Source organism: Hyla sarda, unplaced genomic scaffold (genome assembly GCF_029499605.1).
Source record: "Hyla sarda isolate aHylSar1 unplaced genomic scaffold, aHylSar1.hap1 scaffold_921, whole genome shotgun sequence".
NCBI lineage: Eukaryota > Metazoa > Chordata > Amphibia > Anura > Hylidae > Hyla > Hyla sarda.
The window spans coordinates 77,686-97,947 of NW_026610951.1; the positions used below are offsets into that span (position 1 = coordinate 77,686).

Sequence of the window (20,262 nt, forward strand, 5' to 3'; positions counted from 1 at the left end):
CTTTCAGCCGATGCGACTTGTCTGTCGCTGAACAGTCGCTTTTTATGTATTCAGCACCTATGTATAATGTTGTAAAAATGCTCTAGAAGCTAAAGTCGCAGAAATGTCACACATATTTGGCCTGCAACTTTCTGTGCGACAAATTCAGACAGGAAAAATCAGTATAAATCCTTAGAAAATTATCCCCCAGTGTCTCCATCTGCTGGCGGTATTGAATAAGCATTGCTGCACTGATGGGGTATGCATTAGACGAAAAAAAAGAAGAAAAAGAAGAATAATACGCCCAGAAAAGAGGCGAAAAGGAGAAAAACGTAAAAAAACGTGAAAAAAAAGTAAGAGGAAGAGAAGGGAAAAAAAGGTGGAAATGGGTTTAAAAGTGATTTCGGCGGAGAAATATATATATATATATATATATATATATATATATATATATATATATATACGCGCACACACACACATATATATAAACGTATTCTCCGTTGAGATATTGCAGCCGCTGCTGTGTCCAGGCCCAGGAGCCTTAGCACTGTGCTGTGATGTCACTCAATACCACTGACATCACTAGGTGTAAACAACATCTCTCCTTTGCTGTGTATGTGACTATGGAGCTGTTTGGTGATGTCGTCTATTATGGCCTTCATAGAAGCAACAGGAGATTGTTGCATCCATCTAGAACCCTCAGAACTACAGTGCTATGATGTCACTCACTTCCACAGGCCTTGCAGAGTGTAAACAACAACAACCCAGCTTTGTTGTGTATGTAACCATAGGGATTTGTGATGTCACCTAGAACCTTCACAGCAGCGACAGCTTTATGAGGAGCATCAGCACTGCTCTGCCTGAGCAGAACCATCACCGCCATAGGTTGTCAAATAACCCGGGTTTAACCCACACAGGTAAGTCCAATGGGGTGCAGGCATGTCCTCTATGCTTACAGCTTCCCGTGGGTGTTGGTTTGATACCGTTTGGGGACAGCCAAGGAGGCATCTGCAGGCAACAAAGGTAGGTGTGTGCTTGTGTGTGTGTTTCCTATGCAGATCCTAAGCCCAGTGTCACATGCAAGTAGGAGGAGTAAGAAGGGTTCCTGGCAAATCCGGGTTATGGATTGCATTTAAAAAGGCCCCGTGGGAGTGCAATGGGCCCCTGTCTTGCTGCTTAGCAATAATGGTATGGGTTTAGGTTCTGCTGTGTGTACTGGTGGTTGACTGCCCCCCAGCCCAGAGTGTGCATGGAAAATTGTCTGGCAGCCTCCCTGACAGCAAGCAGTGATAGTGCCCATGAAGGGCACCTTGTTGGGCCCGCCCCTTTCACGGTTATCGCTTCTCGGCCTTTTGGCTAAGATCAAGTGTAGTATCTGTTCTTATCAGTTTAATATCTGATACGTCCCCTATCTGGGGACCATATATTAAATGGATTTTTGAGAACGGGGGCCGATTTCGAAGCTTGCTTCCGTCGCCCTATGCATTGACCCGATATGGCAGTATCTTCGGGTACAGTGCACCACCCCCTTACAGGGTTAAAAAGAAAGATTCCTACTTTCATTGCTACCTGCTTGCTGGCTAGCCAGCTAGCCAGCCCTGTGGGCCTTGCTGCTGCTGCAGCCAAAAAACAAAAGGTGGTGCTGCTGCTGCTTCTGCTGCTTCTGCTGCTTCTGCTTGTGTCTGGCCGCTGTTGGAGCGTCCAGGCACAGGACTTCTGCTGCTGCTGACTAAATGGCCTCCTTAATTGGATCATTTGAGTAGCCAGCACACCTGTGCAGGTAGGGCATGACATGATAGGCAGCTGCCTTGATAGCGGGTGGGTGCTGAATGTTCCTAATTTGCAAAATAAGATTAATGCTTATGAAGAAATATAAAATCTCATCCCTTCCCCAATATCGCGCCACACCCCTACCCCTTAATTCCCTGCTTGAACTTGATGGACATATGTCTTTTTTCGACCGTACTAACTATGTAACTATGTAACATAACATGGGGGGGGGGGGGGGGGTCTCCTGGCTGTTCACACAGGTGTGTCATTGCTGTACATTGACCATGCATTGCTTCTGTGGTATTGCAAAGGCAAAGACAAATGCTTCCAGCCATCCATTGCACTAATGGATTGGTCATCAGCTGGCTGTCTATGTCCCGCATCAATATAGACCAAAGTACAGAGGGTTAGGCTATGCTATTGTGCACCTACCTGATGCATCAGAAGGTGCAAGGCCCTTGCTAAATTCTGTGCACAGACTTTGAGATCTATACTTTAGACTGTATCTAAACCTGCTCCAACATGGACTGACATTCTGGCCTACTTTCAGCCGATGCGACTTGTCTGTCGCTGAACAGTCGCTTTTTATGTATTCAGCACCTATGTATAATGTTGTAAAAATGCTCTAGAAGCTAAAGTCGCAGAAATGTCACACATATTTGGCCTGCAACTTTCTGTGCGACAAATTCAGACAGGAAAAATCAGTATAAATCCTTAGAAAATTATCCCCCAGTGTCTCCATCTGCTGGCGGTATTGAATAAGCATTGCTGCACTGATGGGGTATGCATTAGACGAAAAAAAAGAAGAAAAAGAAGAATAATACGCCCAGAAAAGAGGCGAAAAGGAGAAAAACGTAAAAAAACGTGAAAAAAAAGTAAGAGGAAGAGAAGGGAAAAAAAGGTGGAAATGGGTTTAAAAGTGATTTCGGCGGAGAAATATATATATATATATATATATATATATATATATATATATATATACGCGCACACACACACATATATATAAACGTATTCTCCGTTGAGATATTGCAGCCGCTGCTGTGTCCAGGCCCAGGAGCCTTAGCACTGTGCTGTGATGTCACTCAATACCACTGACATCACTAGGTGTAAACAACATCTCTCCTTTGCTGTGTATGTGACTATGGAGCTGTTTGGTGATGTCGTCTATTATGGCCTTCATAGAAGCAACAGGAGATTGTTGCATCCATCTAGAACCCTCAGAACTACAGTGCTATGATGTCACTCACTTCCACAGGCCTTGCAGAGTGTAAACAACAACAACCCAGCTTTGTTGTGTATGTAACCATAGGGATTTGTGATGTCACCTAGAACCTTCACAGCAGCGACAGCTTTATGAGGAGCATCAGCACTGCTCTGCCTGAGCAGAACCATCACCGCCATAGGTTGTCAAATAACCCGGGTTTAACCCACACAGGTAAGTCCAATGGGGTGCAGGCATGTCCTCTATGCTTACAGCTTCCCGTGGGTGTTGGTTTGATACCGTTTGGGGACAGCCAAGGAGGCATCTGCAGGCAACAAAGGTAGGTGTGTGCTTGTGTGTGTGTTTCCTATGCAGATCCTAAGCCCAGTGTCACATGCAAGTAGGAGGAGTAAGAAGGGTTCCTGGCAAATCCGGGTTATGGATTGCATTTAAAAAGGCCCCGTGGGAGTGCAATGGGCCCCTGTCTTGCTGCTTAGCAATAATGGTATGGGTTTAGGTTCTGCTGTGTGTACTGGTGGTTGACTGCCCCCCAGCCCAGAGTGTGCATGGAAAATTGTCTGGCAGCCTCCCTGACAGCAAGCAGTGATAGTGCCCATGAAGGGCACCTTGTTGGGCCCGCCCCTTTCACGGTTATCGCTTCTCGGCCTTTTGGCTAAGATCAAGTGTCTTGCCCTAAGGTATTCGGGTACCCCTCTCCTCGGCCTTGTGGGATCGCCCAGGTTTATTGCCTGGGCTTCACCCACCTGCTGCTATTGGGGAGAGGGCTTAGTCCCAGGATAACGGGAAGGTGATCATCGGAGGACGGGTCTGCCGGAGAGGATGGCTAATGCGCCGAACGCTCCTAATACAGTACGGCTGTTTATCGAGGAGGAAAAGAGGAGTGCCTACGGGATTTTGCATGTCCAGCAGAAGGTCGTGGAGGGAGTGCTGAGGATGCCGCATGCTTCCATCTTCTGTGTCCAGGTCTTTCCCAGCCAAGGATTCTTTGACGTGACCTTCTACAACCTGGATGATCTCCGTACCTGTCTCTACCGGAGTAAGGAGAATGCTTCTCACCCTGACCTACAAGGGATCCGATTCATTTCCTGCGAGGCTCGGCCTAAGAAAGTTCCAGTGGTAGTGCATATGTACAACCCTTTTGTGCGGGATGAGGAGATCCAGACCTTTCTAAGAAGGTATTGTGTGTCTGTTTCTGGTGCGGAGAGGAAAAATAACATCCTGGGGACTTTCACAGGCATGAGACGTTTTTGGGTGGAGTTTAGGCCTGCCCCCGAGGGTGGTGCTGAAGGTTTTTGTCACCCCCCGCAGAACTTTGCGATAGGGAACAACAGGGGGTTTCTGCACTACCCGGGGATGCCAAGTTTTTGCCGGGACTGTTTTTGCTTTGGTCATACCAGAGAGAACTGTACAACCGGGCAAGTTTGCAGGAACTGCCACAAGCCTGATCACCGCACTGCAGACTGTCCCGAGAAACGCAAGTGTCATTTCTGTGGTTCTTCGGATCACCTGGCTAGGAGTTGCCCCACTTACCAGTCCGGGGCACCCCGATCATATGCAATGGCTCTTCGAGGTGGGACAGTTCCTGAGGACTCCAATGCTGCCAGGGCAGGCGATGCAGAGGTTAGCGTGCTGACCAGTGAAGCAGAGTCTGCCCCTGTTTTTCCTTCCATTTCTAGGTCTGTTCCGGATGCTTTGGTGGCAGAGGGGGAGAAGGCGGAGTCTGTTTCGGGGGCATCTGTTTCGGAGGCCTCTGATCCCCCAGAGGAGATGACTGTGGACAAAGAATCCTTGAAGAGAAAGATGCCGGTGGAAGAATCGGAGGATGACTGTCCGACTCCTCAGAGTCAAAGGATTGAGGACTTTCCTAGCCCGGGAAGGGAGGAGGCAGGTGGAGGGTCGTCATGTCAGATTGATTCTGACTCCTCTTTATCCTCCCTGGGCACAGGTTATTTGGAGGAATGTTCAGTCAAAAAATTGACAAAGACTCTTAAGTTTAAGGAAGGGGAGGCAAAAAATAAGGGTAGAGGTCGGGGAAAGGCTAGGCCTCCTTTTGATAATGCTTGATTTTGTATTTCCTTTTTTTCCTTCAAATGTTTGAATGAGTTTAACAATTGGTTCTCTAAATGTCCGCAGTATTAGATCTTTAGAAAGGAGATCCGCCATTTTTGATTTACTTTCTGGATATTCTTTTGATGTTTTAGGTCTCCAGGAGTGCTGCTTGGATGGGGAGCCAAATATCTCCTGGCCTTATGGGCAATCGGTATGGTCTGGTTCAATGGAACGTAATTCGGGGGTGGGGATTTTGTTCAAAAGTAATGAGTTTGTTGTTAAAAAAGTTGTCCATATTGTTCCGGGTAGGGTATTATTAGTGCATTTTATTTTCAGGGGTTTCACATATAAAGTAATTAATGTTTATGCTCCAACTGGGAGGAAGGAAAGAGGGGAGGTGTTTGAGAAATTATATTTCTTTTTGAGTGGGAGGGATGATGTGTTCCTTATAGGGGATTTCAATTGTATAATAACAGAGGGGGATAGGAGTAGTACTACGGTGGGTGGTGGGTCTGGTTTAGACAGTACTAGTAAGCAGCTTAAAGAGATTGTAAATTTATTTGGGTTAAAGGATTCCTTTGTTGCCCATAATGATGGTACTATCGGTTATACATATTTTTCTAACAATACAAGTTCGCGTATTGATTTCATTTTTGTCTCAAAACTAATGTCTGTTTCTAATTTCAGACGGAGGAGGTTACCGTTCACGGATCATGCCTGGATTGAGTGTGTGGTAAAAGGTGGTGGTCTAAGTGAGTATGGAAAGGGTGTTTGGAAGTTGAATGTGTCTTTATTGGATAATGAATGTGTATTACAAGAATATAGGGAGCGTTTTGATGGATGGGTGTTGAGGAAGGATGCATTTTATAGTGTGGTTGAGTGGTGGGAGTGGGTGAAGTTAGAGACTAAAAGGTTTTTTATTAAAAAAGGGTGTGAGAAAGGGAGGAAAGATAGAGAAGAGTATGAGAGATGGCAAAGAAGGTTAGAGTATTTGTATGAATTGAGGCGTTTGGGGATGAGTGTTGAGAAGGAGATTGAGGAAGCTCGTGGAAGTGTGAATGAGTGTCTGGAGAGGAATGGAAGGAAGATTATTGCACAGGCTAGGGTTGAAGTGAAAGAGAAGGATGAGAAATGTAGCAAATTTTTCTTTAAAAAGGCATTCAGTAAAAAAACTGAGATGATGAGTGTTTTTAAGAATGATGGGGTAGAGGTCTTTGGTAAGGATGAGGTGTTAGAGGAAGTGTGGAAGTTTTATTCTGATTTATTCACGGAGAAGGAGCGGGACGTGACTCTAGAGGAGGAATGTTTGGGATATGTGGATAAGCGTTTGGATGAAATTGATGGGTTCTTTATGGAAGAGGATGTGAGGAAGAGTGAGGTGGAGGATGCTGTGAATGGGATGAAGAAAGGAAAGGTGGCAGGGAGTGATGGTTTGCCTGTGGAATTTTATCTTGTGTTTTGGGATATGTTAGGGGATTATGTATGGGAGGTGTGTAAGGAAGTACTTAGGAGAGGGAAGTTATCTAAAAGTATGAGTGAGAGTGTGACTGTGTTATTGTTTAAAAAAGGGGATAAGAGGGATCTTAAAAATTGGAGGCCTATAGCGCTCTTGAATTGTGATTACAAAATTATTGCTAAAGTTATTGCGAATAGGTTAAAGGATGTGATTGATTGTATGGTAGGTGAGGAGCAAATGTGTGCAGTGCCTGATCGTAGGATTTCTGAATGTCTGTTAGGTCTGAGGGATGTATTGTGGGACTGTAAAACTAGGAAGCAAGGTGTGGCTGTTGTTACGGTGGATTTTGAAAAAGCGTATGATAGGGTGGTGCATGATTTATTGTTTAGGGTTTTGAGGAGGATGAATGTGCCGGACAGAATGGTGAAGTGGATTGAATGTTTGTATAGGGACATTTATAGTAAGATTCAGGTCAATGGTTTTCTGAGTAGGGAGGTGAGTATAAAATCTGGAGTGCGGCAGGGGTGTCCCCTGTCGCCAATTCTTTTTATTTGTATGATTGAGCCTTTGTTGGGGATGATTAGGAGAGATAAGGTGATGCGGGGTATAGAAATACCTGGTAGTCATGGGAAGGATATGCGAGTGATTGGTTACATGGATGATGTTACTGTTGTATGTAAGTCAATGGCAGGGGTAAGGCGTGCTAAGTTATTGATTGAGTGTTTCTGTTTAATGAGTGGGTTTAAGCTTAATGTTGGGAAGAGTGGTTGTAAATTTTTTGAGGGGTGGGGAGAGAGTGGGTTGTGCGAGTGGCCTGTGAGAGAGGGGGGTGTGGAAGTGCTTGGGGTGGTGTTTGATAATGATTTGTATGGGAAAGAAAGTTGGGAGAGGGTTTTGGGGAGGGTGGGGAATAAAATAAACTTCTGGTCTTTAAGGACTTTATCGATTGAGGGAAGGATTCTGGTTATTAAAGCTGTTATAATTCCTATTTTGCTTTATGTTAATTATGTGTTTCCTCCACCGGATAGGTGTCTGGCAAGAATTATCAGGCAGATCTTTGTTTTCTTATGGAATTCAAGGATGGAGAAATTGAGTCGTGGGAAGGTGGTGAAAAGCAGAATGCATGGTGGTAAAGGAATGATGAATGTGGAAGTGTTCCTGGCTGTGAAGTATGTCAGTTTTTGTCTCGCTGTAAGTAAGAAGGAATGTGTGTTTGGGTGCATGGTAAGGTATTTGGCTGGTAATGTGTTGTTGAAATATAAGCTAATGGAAAGGGACTTAAGGGTACCTGTAAGTTTTGAGGTTCCTTGGTTCTATCAGAGAATAGGGCGGTGTGTCAGGAAAAATAATCTGGAATGTGTGACTGAATGGAATGATAGTAAGAAGGTGATGAAAGTGTTGGAGCAGAGAGAAACAGTGGAATGTGTGGGAGGTCTGTCTGAGAAGGATTGTAAGGTAGTGTGGAAAAATGTCAGTCACAAGGAACTGACAAATAAACAAAAGGACTTGTCTTGGATGTTAGCTCATGGGTGTCTGCCAACAAGGGAATTTCAGAGGAGAAGGAGATTGGTAGACAGTGAAGTGTGTCCCAGGGATGGTTGCGGTGGATGTGAAAATTATGTACATGTGTTTTGGGAGTGTGGTTATGCGAAGTCTGTGTGGAGAAGAATGTCTGGTCTAATTAAAAATCTTACTGGAATTGAAATCTTATCCTTTAATATGATGATGTTTGGTTTGTGTGCAGTGGAGAAAGAGAAGGCAAGAGTGTTATGGTTCATAGTAAATTGTGTAAAAGAGGTTCTGTGGGATGTAAGGAATATTAGGATTTTCAATCAAACTGAAGTAAGTGTGAAGGAATGTCTGGGCATGATCCGTGGTAAAATTTACCTTTACGTATTATGTGATAGGAAAAACTATGGTTCTGATGATGCAGAGGGGATCTGGAAACACAAAAAATGGAAGTACTGGTTATGATTGTATTCTTATTTGTCTTTCTTTTTCTTTTCTTACAGATTATATCTTGATATGAAGGGACAGTTGGAGGGACAGAATCCGCTGCAATTTATTTTTTCTGAGGGAAAGTCATGAAGGGAAAGCTTTTTGTTATATGTACATGTAAAGACATGCTTCCTGTATATATTGTATATGTCAAATATGTGTTATTCATGTGTTTTCAGATGAATATGTAATTTTGTGAATGATTTACTTGGTTATGTATTGTATATTTCCTTTTCAATAAAAAAAAAAAAAAAAAAATCTGTTCTTATCAGTTTAATATCTGATACGTCCCCTATCTGGGGACCATATATTAAATGGATTTTTGAGAACGGGGGCCGATTTCGAAGCTTGCTTCCGTCGCCCTATGCATTGACCCGATATGGCAGTATCTTCGGGTACAGTGCACCACCCCCTTACAGGGTTAAAAAGAAAGATTCCTACTTTCATTGCTACCTGCTTGCTGGCTAGCCAGCTAGCCAGCCCTGTGGGCCTTGCTGCTGCTGCAGCCAAAAAACAAAAGGTGGTGCTGCTGCTGCTTCTGCTGCTTCTGCTTCTGCTTGTGTCTGGCCGCTGTTGGAGCGTCCAGGCACAGGACTTCTGCTGCTGCTGACTAAATGGCCTCCTTAATTGGATCATTTGAGTAGCCAGCACACCTGTGCAGGTAGGGCATGACATGATAGGCAGCTGCCTTGATAGCGGGTGGGTGCTGAATGTTCCTAATTGACAAAATAAGATTAATGCTTATGAAGAAATATAAAATCTCATCCCTTCCCCAATATCGCGCCACACCCCTACCCCTTAATTCCCTGGTTGAACTTGATGGACATATGTCTTTTTTCGACCGTACTAACTATGTAACTATGTAACATAACATGGGGGGGGGGGGGTCTCCTGGCTGTTCACACAGGTGTGTCATTGCTGTACATTGACCATGCATTGCTTCTGTGGTATTGCAAAGGCAAAGACAAATGCTTCCAGCCATCCATTGCACTAATGGATTGGTCATCAGCTGGCTGTCTATGTCCCGCATCAATATAGACCAAAGTACAGAGGGTTAGGCTATGCTATTGTGCACCTACCTGATGCATCAGAAGGTGCGAGGCCCTTGCTAAATTCTGTGCACAGACTTTGAGATCTATACTTTAGACTGTATCTAAACCTGCTCCAACATGGACTGACATTCTGGCCTACTTTCAGCCGATGCGACTTGTCTGTCGCTGAACAGTCGCTTTTTATGTATTCAGCACCTATGTATAATGTTGTAAAAATGCTCTAGAAGCTAAAGTCGCAGAAATGTCACACATATTTGGCCTGCAACTTTCTGTGCGACAAATTCAGACAGGAAAAATCAGTATAAATCCTTAGAAAATTATCCCCCAGTGTCTCCATCTGCTGGCGGTATTGAATAAGCATTGCTGCACTGATGGGGTATGCATTAGACGAAAAAAAAGAAGAAAAAGAAGAATAATACGCCCAGAAAAGAGGCGAAAAGGAGAAAAACGTAAAAAAACGTGAGAAAAAAGTAAGAGGAAGAGAAGGGAAAAAAAGGTGGAAATGGGTTTAAAAGTGATTTCGGCGGAGAAATATATATATATATATATATATATATATATATATATATATATATATACGCGCACACACACACATATATATAAACGTATTCTCCGTTGAGATATTGCAGCCGCTGCTATGTCCAGGCCCAGGAGCCTTAGCACTGTGCTGTGATGTCACTCAATACCACTGACATCACTAGGTGTAAACAACATCTCTCCTTTGCTGTGTATGTGACTATGGAGCTGTTTGGTGATGTCGTCTATTATGGCCTTCATAGAAGCAACAGGAGATTGTTGCATCCATCTAGAACCCTCAGAACTACAGTGCTATGATGTCACTCACTTCCACAGGCCTTGCAGAGTGTAAACAACAACAACCCAGCTTTGTTGTGTATGTAACCATAGGGATTTGTGATGTCACCTAGAACCTTCACAGCAGCGACAGCTTTATGAGGAGCATCAGCACTGCTCTGCCTGAGCAGAACCATCACCGCCATAGGTTGTCAAATAACCCGGGTTTAACCCACACAGGTAAGTCCAATGGGGTGCAGGCATGTCCTCTATGCTTACAGCTTCCCGTGGGTGTTGGTTTGATACCGTTTGGGGACAGCCAAGGAGGCATCTGCAGGCAACAAAGGTAGGTGTGTGCTTGTGTGTGTGTTTCCTATGCAGATCCTAAGCCCAGTGTCACATGCAAGTAGGAGGAGTAAGAAGGGTTCCTGGCAAATCCGGGTTATGGATTGCATTTAAAAAGGCCCCGTGGGAGTGCAATGGGCCCCTGTCTTGCTGCTTAGCAATAATGGTATGGGTTTAGGTTATGCTGTGTGTACTGGTGGTTGACTGCCCCCCAGCCCAGAGTGTGCATGGAAAATTGTCTGGCAGCCTCCCTGACAGCAAGCAGTGATAGTGCCCATGAAGGGCACCTTGTTGGGCCCGCCCCTTTCACGGTTATCGCTTCTCGGCCTTTTGGCTAAGATCACGTGTGGATTTCTGTGCGTGGTTTGGGTTGAAAGGAGTGGTGATCGGGGCCCTCTTTACGGGGGGCCCTGGATTGTTGCTGAGCTGCGATCGTGGGTTTTACCTGCAAAAATGAGCGAGAAGGCGCGTGGACTTGAGGACACGGTGCGGATCTACGTTCCTGGCGAGCACCGGGGGACGATCGGACTTGACCAAATCGTTGTGGAGATTCTTCGCAAGCTTGATTACCTACAGGTATGGAATGTATTGGCTATACAGGATTTTCCTAGGCAAGGAATTTATGATATTACTTTTTGTGGTTCTGAGATTTGCCAGAGAGTCTATATGGATCTTGAAGAAATGAAGAGGAAAAGTGAGCCTGCTATAATGAAGAAGATTAAAGTGGAACCGTTATTTATGAATACAACAAAGGTAGTAATTGTCCACATGTATAATCCTAAGGTTTCTGATGAAATGGTTACAAACTTTTTGTTCCGGTATTGCGAGGAAGTGAAATTTATAGGAAGACTTAAGAACAAGTTTGGGTACTTTAATTGTAAGAGAAAGTTTATTGTAAAATTTAAAAAAGATGAAGGAATGCAAGATGGAAGGAAGAGCATACCACAGGTGTTTTCTATCGGAGGAGAGAGAGGTTTCTGCTTTTATGAAGGCCAGTTGCAATATTGTAGAAAGTGCCATGCCTATGGCCATGTGCAGGATTATTGCCCTGAGAAAGGAGAATGTTGCAGAAATTGTGGGAAAACTGGTCATGAAGCAAGTATTTGTACAGAGAAGAAGACATGTGATATCTGTGGAAGTGAGGAACATTTGGCAAGAGGCTGTGATATGTGGTATAAAAAGAAGAGAAGTTATGCTGATGCAGCTGGGAATAGAGGAGAACAAAGAGAAAAAGGGGGAGGGAGGTTTGTTCCTGGAGTTGGTGAGAGTGTGAGTGTGAGTGTTAATGTGGCACAGGTGGCTGAGGAAAGTTCTGTGATAGTGGAGCACATTAGCACTCAGGAGAGGTCAGGGGAGGAGGGTGTTTCCACTGCTGTGACTGGTGAGGAGACAGGTGTGGGAGGTGAATTTACCTTGGTGAAAAAGAAAAAAGCAAAAAAAGTGAAAGTGGTGGAGAAAATTGAGACAGTGTATGGTGATGTTCTTTCTAGTGAAGAGGCTATGGATGATATTGAATGTCCAAACCCAATTGTGGGGGAGGAGGAGGGAATGGAAGTTGTTGGGTCATCTCAGAGATCTCTAACACCTGGTCAGAGAGTTTCTCGCAGTAAGGAAGAAGAGGAGGAGGAAGATGAGGATGTGCAGGTTGTGAATAAAAGGTGTAAGACAGGGAGCTGGTCTGAGGATCAGGAAGCCCTTGTTCTTGGTAGTGATAATGAAATAGACAGGGACTCTAACATAGGGTCGCCTGATTGTTTTGCAAGTTTACATAGGAAAGTTGAAGGCCAAAATGTTAATTTCTAAGTTAAGATGGATTTTAAAGCATTTGGTTTTCTTTTCCTAGTTATTATGACTTTGGTTGTAACAACTATTAATGTAAGAAGTATTGAGTCTGAAATTTGGAGAGCTGCAATTTTTGATATTCTTGAGAATGTTAGAAGTGATGTGATATGTTTACAGGAGTGTGCAATAAAGTCAGCACCTTATGCAAATGAGTGGAAGTGTGGGCAGTCCTTCTGGTCCACATGTGCAGAAAACAAAAATGAAGGTGTTGGGATTTTATTGCGAAACAGGGACATTAAAGTTTTAAATTGCCAAACTTTAGTACCTGGTCGTTGTATGGTTTTAATTTTTGAGGTTTTGGGCCAGAGGATGAGAATTTTTAATGTGTATGCTCCAGCAGAAAAACAAGCACGTTTGTCTTTTTTAGAGTCCCTTAAGTTTTTTATCCCTGGTCGTGAAGATACTATTATTGTTGGCGATTTTAACTGCATTAGATCCGTCAATGATCGTGAGAGCTCTGCTGAGGTTAGAACTGATATTACTTCCAATGTTTTAAATCAAATTATTCAAGACTTGCATTTTACTGATGTTGGACTGATGGTTAGCACTGATGAAAGATATACGTACATATCAGATAGTGGCCGCTGTAAATCCCGGATCGATTACATCCTGGTCTCTGATGGGATTAAGGTGGTCCGGTGCAATCAAATGATGTCAACTTTCTCAGACCACAAGATGGTGTCGGCTGAGATAAGTGTCACAGAGTCCCTTCATTTTGGGAGGGGGCTCTGGAAATTAAATGTAAGTCTATTGGAAGATGAGGAAGTAATGGCTGGTTTTAATCATGTGTTTTTATCCTGTGTTTCTAAACAACCTGATTTTAGTAATGTCTTAGTGTGGTGGGAATGGGCTAAAGGAGAGTTTTCTAATTTCTTTAAGATGTTTTGCATAAAGAGAGCACAAGAGAAGAGGAGGAGTGATGAAAGGCTTGTATCCCGGTTAGAGACTCTCTATAAGTTTAAACGTGTTGGTGTGGAGGTGGAGGATGAGATTGTTAAGGTGAAGGGGGAGATGAAAAAAAGGTTGTTGGAAAAGGGAAGGAATATTGTATATAAGTCTAAAGTGCAGCACCTAGAAGAAAATGAGCAGTGTACACGGTATTTCTTTAAAAAATGTTTTAATGCTAAAGGTGTTTTTAAATCTGTTTTTACCCCTACGGGGGAAGTTTTTGGAGAGGAGATGGTGAAGGAGATTGGCAGATTTTATGAGACACTCTTTAGTAATAAGAGCAGAGCCAGTGAGACGGAGATGAATGATTATTGTAATATTTTGGAGAATAATGTTCCTGTTGAAAAAGTAGATTTTTTGATTGATGATGTTAGTGAAGGGGAGATCAAGCAGGCCCTGGATAAGATGGCCAAAGGGAAGACACCAGGCTGTGATGGTCTCCCCGCTGAGTTTTATTCCGCGTTCTGGAATATTTTAAGTAAAGAGTTTACACGGGTGGTGCAATATGTTTTTAACTCAGGTGTTTTAGCTGAATCTATGAAGAAAGGGGTCATAACATTAATTCATAAAAAAGGTGATGGCAGAGATCTTAAAAATTGGAGACCTATAACTTTATTAAATTGTGACTACAAGATAATTGCTAAGATTGTGGCTAATAGACTGAGTGATGTAGTGGACCACCTTGTGGGAGAATACCAAGTTTGTGCAGTACCGAAAAGAAAAATAACAGATCATTTATTGCTTTTAAGAGACTCTATTTATTACAGTAACTTTAACAAGAATGCACTGTTTGTTGAGTCCATAGATTTCGAAAAGGCTTATGATAAGGTTGCACATGATTTTATGTTCATTGCTTTAAAACACTTAGGTATTCCAGAAAAGTTATTATCTGTTATTATGAGTTTTTATCATGGGGTGACAAGTCAGATTTTAGTAAATGGGCATGTGGGGCCTGCTTTTAATGTCTTGTCTGGAGTCAGACAGGGATGCCCACTCTCCCCAATTCTGTTTATATGCGTTATAGAGGGCCTGTTGAAGAATGTGCAGAAAGATAAATGTGTGAGTGGTGTTTTTATTCCAGGTAGTGATGGTAGTAAGTTAAAGGTTTTAAGTTATATGGACGATGTGGTTTTTACTTGTACATCCCAAGCAGATCTCAACAGAGTAAATTTGCATGTGAGGATTTTTTGTTGTGTGGCTGGGATGAATGTGAACTGGGGGAAGTGCCAATTATGCAGTTTTGGGAACCAAGAGAATATAGTAGTGGATGGTGTTAAGGAAAAAGAAGACATTGAAGTGCTAGGAGTGATATTTGATAAAGACCTCAAAGGAAAGAAAAGTTATGAGACTTTGGACAGTAAAATTGAGAAGAAGCTATCCTTCTGGAGGTTAAGGAACTTGTCACTTAAAGGGAAAGTTCTTATCATTAAGTCTGTAATCCTACCACTTCTCTTGTATACGGCTATGGTGCTTCCTCCAGGGAAGTTATGGACTAGGAGAGTCACAAGGAAGCTTTTTGTGTTCTTCTGGGGGTCTAAGATGGAGAAAATGAGAAGAGAAGAAGTGATGAAGAGTATGAATTTGGGCGGATATAACTTTCCAAACATTGATCTGTTTTTAAAGGTGCACTATTTTCTTTTAATTTTTAAATTGATACAGTGCAATAATAGGGCGGCAGACATGAGTAAATACCTTGCAGGATGGTTGTTTTCCAAATGGGGCTGGTGTGAGAGGGATTTGAGGAGACCCATAGCACATGTGATACCTACCTTCTATGTGCTCCTCAGGTCTTTCAATGATCAATTTGGTTTGAGCTCTTTAGGTGAACCTGATAAAAAGAAAATAGAACAAGAAATAAGGAAAAATGAGAGATTATATGAAGTACCATTCTGCACTAATGCTCAGTCTGTGAAGCTTTGGAAGTTTTTTAAAGTTATTGGACTATCAAACAGACAAAAAGACGTTAGTTGGATGTCCTTTCATGGCTGCCTCCCAACCCGATCTTTTTTAAATGGAAGAGGTTTGAGAATAAGTGACAGATGCCCAAGAGAGGGTTGTGGAGGTAGAGAAGACTTAGTGCACCTTTATTGGGACTGTTTTTATGCAAAAGAATTTTTTATGTTTTTAAAGAAGTTTTTAATCCAACTCACTGGATATAACAGTTTTTCTTTTGAGAAAGTTTTTATTGGTCAAGATCTTAGTAAAAAGGAAGATACACGTACTAATTGGATTCTTTTTTCTGTTTTTAAAGAGGTTTTATGGGACTCACGCAATTTGCTTGTTTTTAAAAATGTTGTTATTTCTCCGAGGGAATTGAAAAGATTGTTTTTAGGAAGGATTTTTACTATCTTTCTACTGGACAAAAAGAGAATTGGTGAAGAAGAAGCGGAGAAAATCTGGATGCATACACGATGGAAAAATTTATAAGAAGTACGTAAAGGAGAAAGCTGTAAGTTTTTGACCAATTTCTGTGATTGTTTTTGACATGTTTTTTTTGTTTTGTTGTTTGGTCACTTTTTCTTGGCACTCGGTTCCCTTAGTTAGTTTTTTCCGTATGATGTTTTTTCAGATATTGTTTTAAGTGACGAGTCTTGGTAGGTGACCTGATGATCGTCCAAACAATAGTCTGTAACTGAGGAAAAAAAAAAAAAAAAAAAAAAAAAAATCTGTTCTTATCAGTTTAATATCTGATACGTCCCCTATCTGGGGACCATATATTAAATGGATTTTTGAGAACGGGGGCCGATTTCGAAGCTTGCTTCCGTCGCCCTATGCATTGACCCGATATGGCAGTATCTTCGGGTACAGTGCACCACCCCCTTACAGGGTTAAAAAGAAAGATTCCTACTTTCATTGCTACCTGCTTGCTGGCTAGCCAGCTAGCCAGCCCTGTGGGCCTTGCTGCTGCTGCAGCCAAAAAACAAAAGGTGGTGCTGCTGCTGCTTCTGCTGCTTCTGCTGCTTATGCTTGTGTCTGGCCGCTGTTGGAGCGTCCAGGCACAGGACTTCTGCTGCTGCTGACTAAATGGCCTCCTTAATTGGATCATTTGAGTAGCCAGCACACCTGTGCAGGTAGGGCATGACATGATAGGCAGCTGCCTTGATAGCGGGTGGGTGCTGAATGTTCCTAATTGACAAAATAAGATTAATGCTTATGAAGAAATATAAAATCTCATCCCTTCCCCAATATCGCGCCACACCCCTACCCCTTAATTCCCTGGTTGAACTTGATGGACATATGTCTTTTTTCGACCGTACTAACTATGTAACTATGTAACATAACATGGGGGGGGGGGGGGGGGTCTCCTGGCTGTTCACACAGGTGTGTCATTGCTGTACATTGACCATGCATTGCTTCTGTGGTATTGCAAAGGCAAAGACAAATGCTTCCAGCCATCCATTGCACTAATGGATTGGTCATCAGCTGGCTGTCTATGTCCCGCATCAATATAGACCAAAGTACAGAGGGTTAGGCTATGCTATTGTGCACCTACCTGATGCATCAGAAGGTGCGAGGCCCTTGCTAAATTCTGTGCACAGACTTTGAGATCTATACTTTAGACTGTATCTAAACCTGCTCCAACATGGACTGACATTCTGGCCTACTTTCAGCCGATGCGACTTGTCTGTCGCTGAACAGTCGCTTTTTATGTATTCAGCACCTATGTATAATGTTGTAAAAATGCTCTAGAAGCTAAAGTCGCAGAAATGTCACACATATTTGGCCTGCAACTTTCTGTGCGACAAATTCAGACAGGAAAAATCAGTATAAATCCTTAGAAAATTATCCCCCAGTGTCTCCATCTGCTGGCGGTATTGAATAAGCATTGCTGCACTGATGGGGTATGCATTAGACGAAAAAAAAGAAGAAAAAGAAGAATAATACGCCCAGAAAAGAGGCGAAAAGGAGAAAAACGTAAAAAAACGTGAAAAAAAAGTAAGAGAAAGAGAAGGGAAAAAAAGGTGGAAATGGGTTTAAAAGTGATTTCGGCGGAGAAATATATATATATATATATATATATATATATATATATATATATATACGCGCACACACACACATATATATAAACGTATTCTCCGTTGAGATATTGCAGCCGCTGCTGTGTCCAGGCCCAGGAGCCTTAGCACTGTGCTGTGATGTCACTCAATACCACTGACATCACTAGGTGTAAACAACATCTCTCCTTTGCTGTGTATGTGACTATGGAGCTGTTTGGTGATGTCGTCTATTATGGCCTTCATAGAAGCAACAGGAGATTGTTGCATCCATCTAGAACCCTCAGAACTACAGTGCTATGATGTCACTCACTTCCACAGGCCTTGCAGAGTGTAAACAACAACAACCCAGCTTTGTTGTGTATGTAACCATAGGGATTTGTGATGTCACCTAGAACCTTCACAGCAGCGACAGCTTTATGAGGAGCATCAGCACTGCTCTGCCTGAGCAGAACCATCACCGCCATAGGTTGTCAAATAACCCGGGTTTAACCCACACAGGTAAGTCCAATGGGGTGCAGGCATGTCCTCTATGCTTACAGCTTCCCGTGGGTGTTGGTTTGATACCGTTTGGGGACAGCCAAGGAGGCATCTGCAGGCAACAAAGGTAGGTGTGTGCTTGTGTGTGTGTTTCCTATGCAGATCCTAAGCCCAGTGTCACATGCAAGTAGGAGGAGTAAGAAGGGTTCCTGGCAAATCCGGGTTATGGATTGCATTTAAAAAGGCCCCGTGGGAGTGCAATGGGCCCCTGTCTTGCTGCTTAGCAATAATGGTATGGGTTTAGGTTCTGCTGTGTGTACTGGTGGTTGACTGCCCCCCAGCCCAGAGTGTGCATGGAAAATTGTCTGGCAGCCTCCCTGACAGCAAGCAGTGATAGTGCCCATGAAGGGCACCTTGTTGGGCCCGCCCCTTTCACGGTTATCGCTTCTCGGCCTTTTGGCTAAGATCAAGTGTAGTATCTGTTCTTATCAGTTTAATATCTGATACGTCCCCTATCTGGGGACCATATATTAAATGGATTTTTGAGAACGGGGGCCGATTTCGAAGCTTGCTTCCGTCGCCCTATGCATTGACCCGATATGGCAGTATCTTCGGGTACAGTGCACCACCCCCTTACAGGGTTAAAAAGAAAGATTCCTACTTTCATTGCTACCTGCTTGCTGGCTAGCCAGCTAGCCAGCCCTGTGGGCCTTGCTGCTGCTGCAGCCAAAAAACAAAAGGTGGTGCTGCTGCTGCTTCTGCTTCTGCTTGTGTCTGGCCGCTGTTGGAGCGTCCAGGCACAGGACTTCTGCTGCTGCTGACTAAATGGCCTCCTTAATTGGATCATTTGAGTAGCCAGCACACCTGTGCAGGTAGGGCATGACATGATAGGCAGCTGCCTTGATAGCGGGTGGGTGCTGAATGTTCCTAATTGACAAAATAAGATTAATGCTTATGAAGAAATATAAAATCTCATCCCTTCCCCAATATCGCGCCACACCCCTACCCCTTAATTCCCTGGTTGAACTTGATGGACATATGTCTTTTTTCGACCGTACTAACTATGTAACTATGTAACATAACATGGGGGGGGGGGGGGTCTCCTGGCTGTTCACACAGGTGTGTCATTGCTGTACATTGACCATGCATTGCTTCTGTGGTATTGCAAAGGCAAAGACAAATGCTTCCAGCCATCCATTGCACTAATGGATTGGTCATCAGCTGGCTGTCTATGTCCCGCATCAATATAGACCAAAGTACAGAGGGTTAGGCTATGCTATTGTGCACCTACCTGATGCATCAGAAGGTGCGAGGCCCTTGCTAAATTCTGTGCACAGACTTTGAGATCTATACTTTAGACTGTATCTAAACCTGCTCCAACATGGACTGACATTCTGGCCTACTTTCAGCCGATGCGACTTGTCTGTCGCTGAACAGTCGCTTTTTATGTATTCAGCACCTATGTATAATGTTGTAAAAATGCTCTAGAAGCTAAAGTCGCAGAAATGTCACACATATTTGGCCTGCAACTTTCTGTGCGACAAATTCAGACAGGAAAAATCAGTATAAATCCTTAGAAAATTATCCCCCAGTGTCTCCATCTGCTGGCGGTATTGAATAAGCATTGCTGCACTGATGGGGTATGCATTAGACGAAAAAAAAGAAGAAAAAGAAGAATAATACGCCCAGAAAAGAGGCGAAAAGGAGAAAAACGTAAAAAAACGTGAAAAAAAAGTAAGAGGAAGAGAAGGGGAAAAAAGGTGGAAATGGGTTTAAAAGTGATTTCGGCGGAGAAATATATATATATATATATATATATATATATATATATACGCGCACACACACACATATATATAAACGTATTCTCCGTTGAGATATTGCAGCCGCTGCTGTGTCCAGGCCCAGGAGCCTTAGCACTGTGCTGTGATGTCACTCAATACCACTGACATCACTAGGTGTAAACAACATCTCTCCTTTGCTGTGTATGTGACTATGGAGCTGTTTGGTGATGTCGTCTATTATGGCCTTCATAGAAGCAACAGGAGATTGTTGCATCCATCTAGAACCCTCAGAACTACAGTGCTATGATGTCACTCACTTCCACAGGCCTTGCAGAGTGTAAACAACAACAACCCAGCTTTGTTGTGTATGTAACCATAGGGATTTGTGATGTCACCTAGAACCTTCACAGCAGCGACAGCTTTATGAGGAGCATCAGCACTGCTCTGCCTGAGCAGAACCATCACCGCCATAGGTTGTCAAATAACCCGGGTTTAACCCACACAGGTAAGTCCAATGGGGTGCAGGCATGTCCTCTATGCTTACAGCTTCCCG

The 20,262-nt window shown here is 43.2% G+C and overlaps 4 non-coding genes across 4 annotated transcripts; all 4 read left to right on the plus strand.

Moving 5' to 3' along the window:
- The first annotated feature begins 1,315 nt into the window (after nt 1-1,315).
- LOC130349709 (U2 spliceosomal RNA) lies at nt 1,316-1,506 on the plus strand. Its single transcript, XR_008886983.1, has one exon. It is a non-coding gene; the product is annotated as a U2 spliceosomal RNA (small nuclear RNA).
- Nucleotides 1,507-8,700: 7,194 nt separating this feature from the next.
- LOC130349730 (U2 spliceosomal RNA) lies at nt 8,701-8,885 on the plus strand. Its single transcript, XR_008887002.1, has one exon. It is a non-coding gene; the product is annotated as a U2 spliceosomal RNA (small nuclear RNA).
- A 7,189-nt stretch (nt 8,886-16,074) lies between these two features.
- On the plus strand, nt 16,075-16,271 carry LOC130349737 (U2 spliceosomal RNA). Its single transcript, XR_008887008.1, has one exon. It is a non-coding gene; the product is annotated as a U2 spliceosomal RNA (small nuclear RNA).
- A 2,097-nt stretch (nt 16,272-18,368) lies between these two features.
- On the plus strand, nt 18,369-18,559 carry LOC130349710 (U2 spliceosomal RNA). Its single transcript, XR_008886984.1, has one exon. It is a non-coding gene; the product is annotated as a U2 spliceosomal RNA (small nuclear RNA).
- The last annotated feature ends 1,703 nt before the right edge of the window (nt 18,560-20,262 follow it).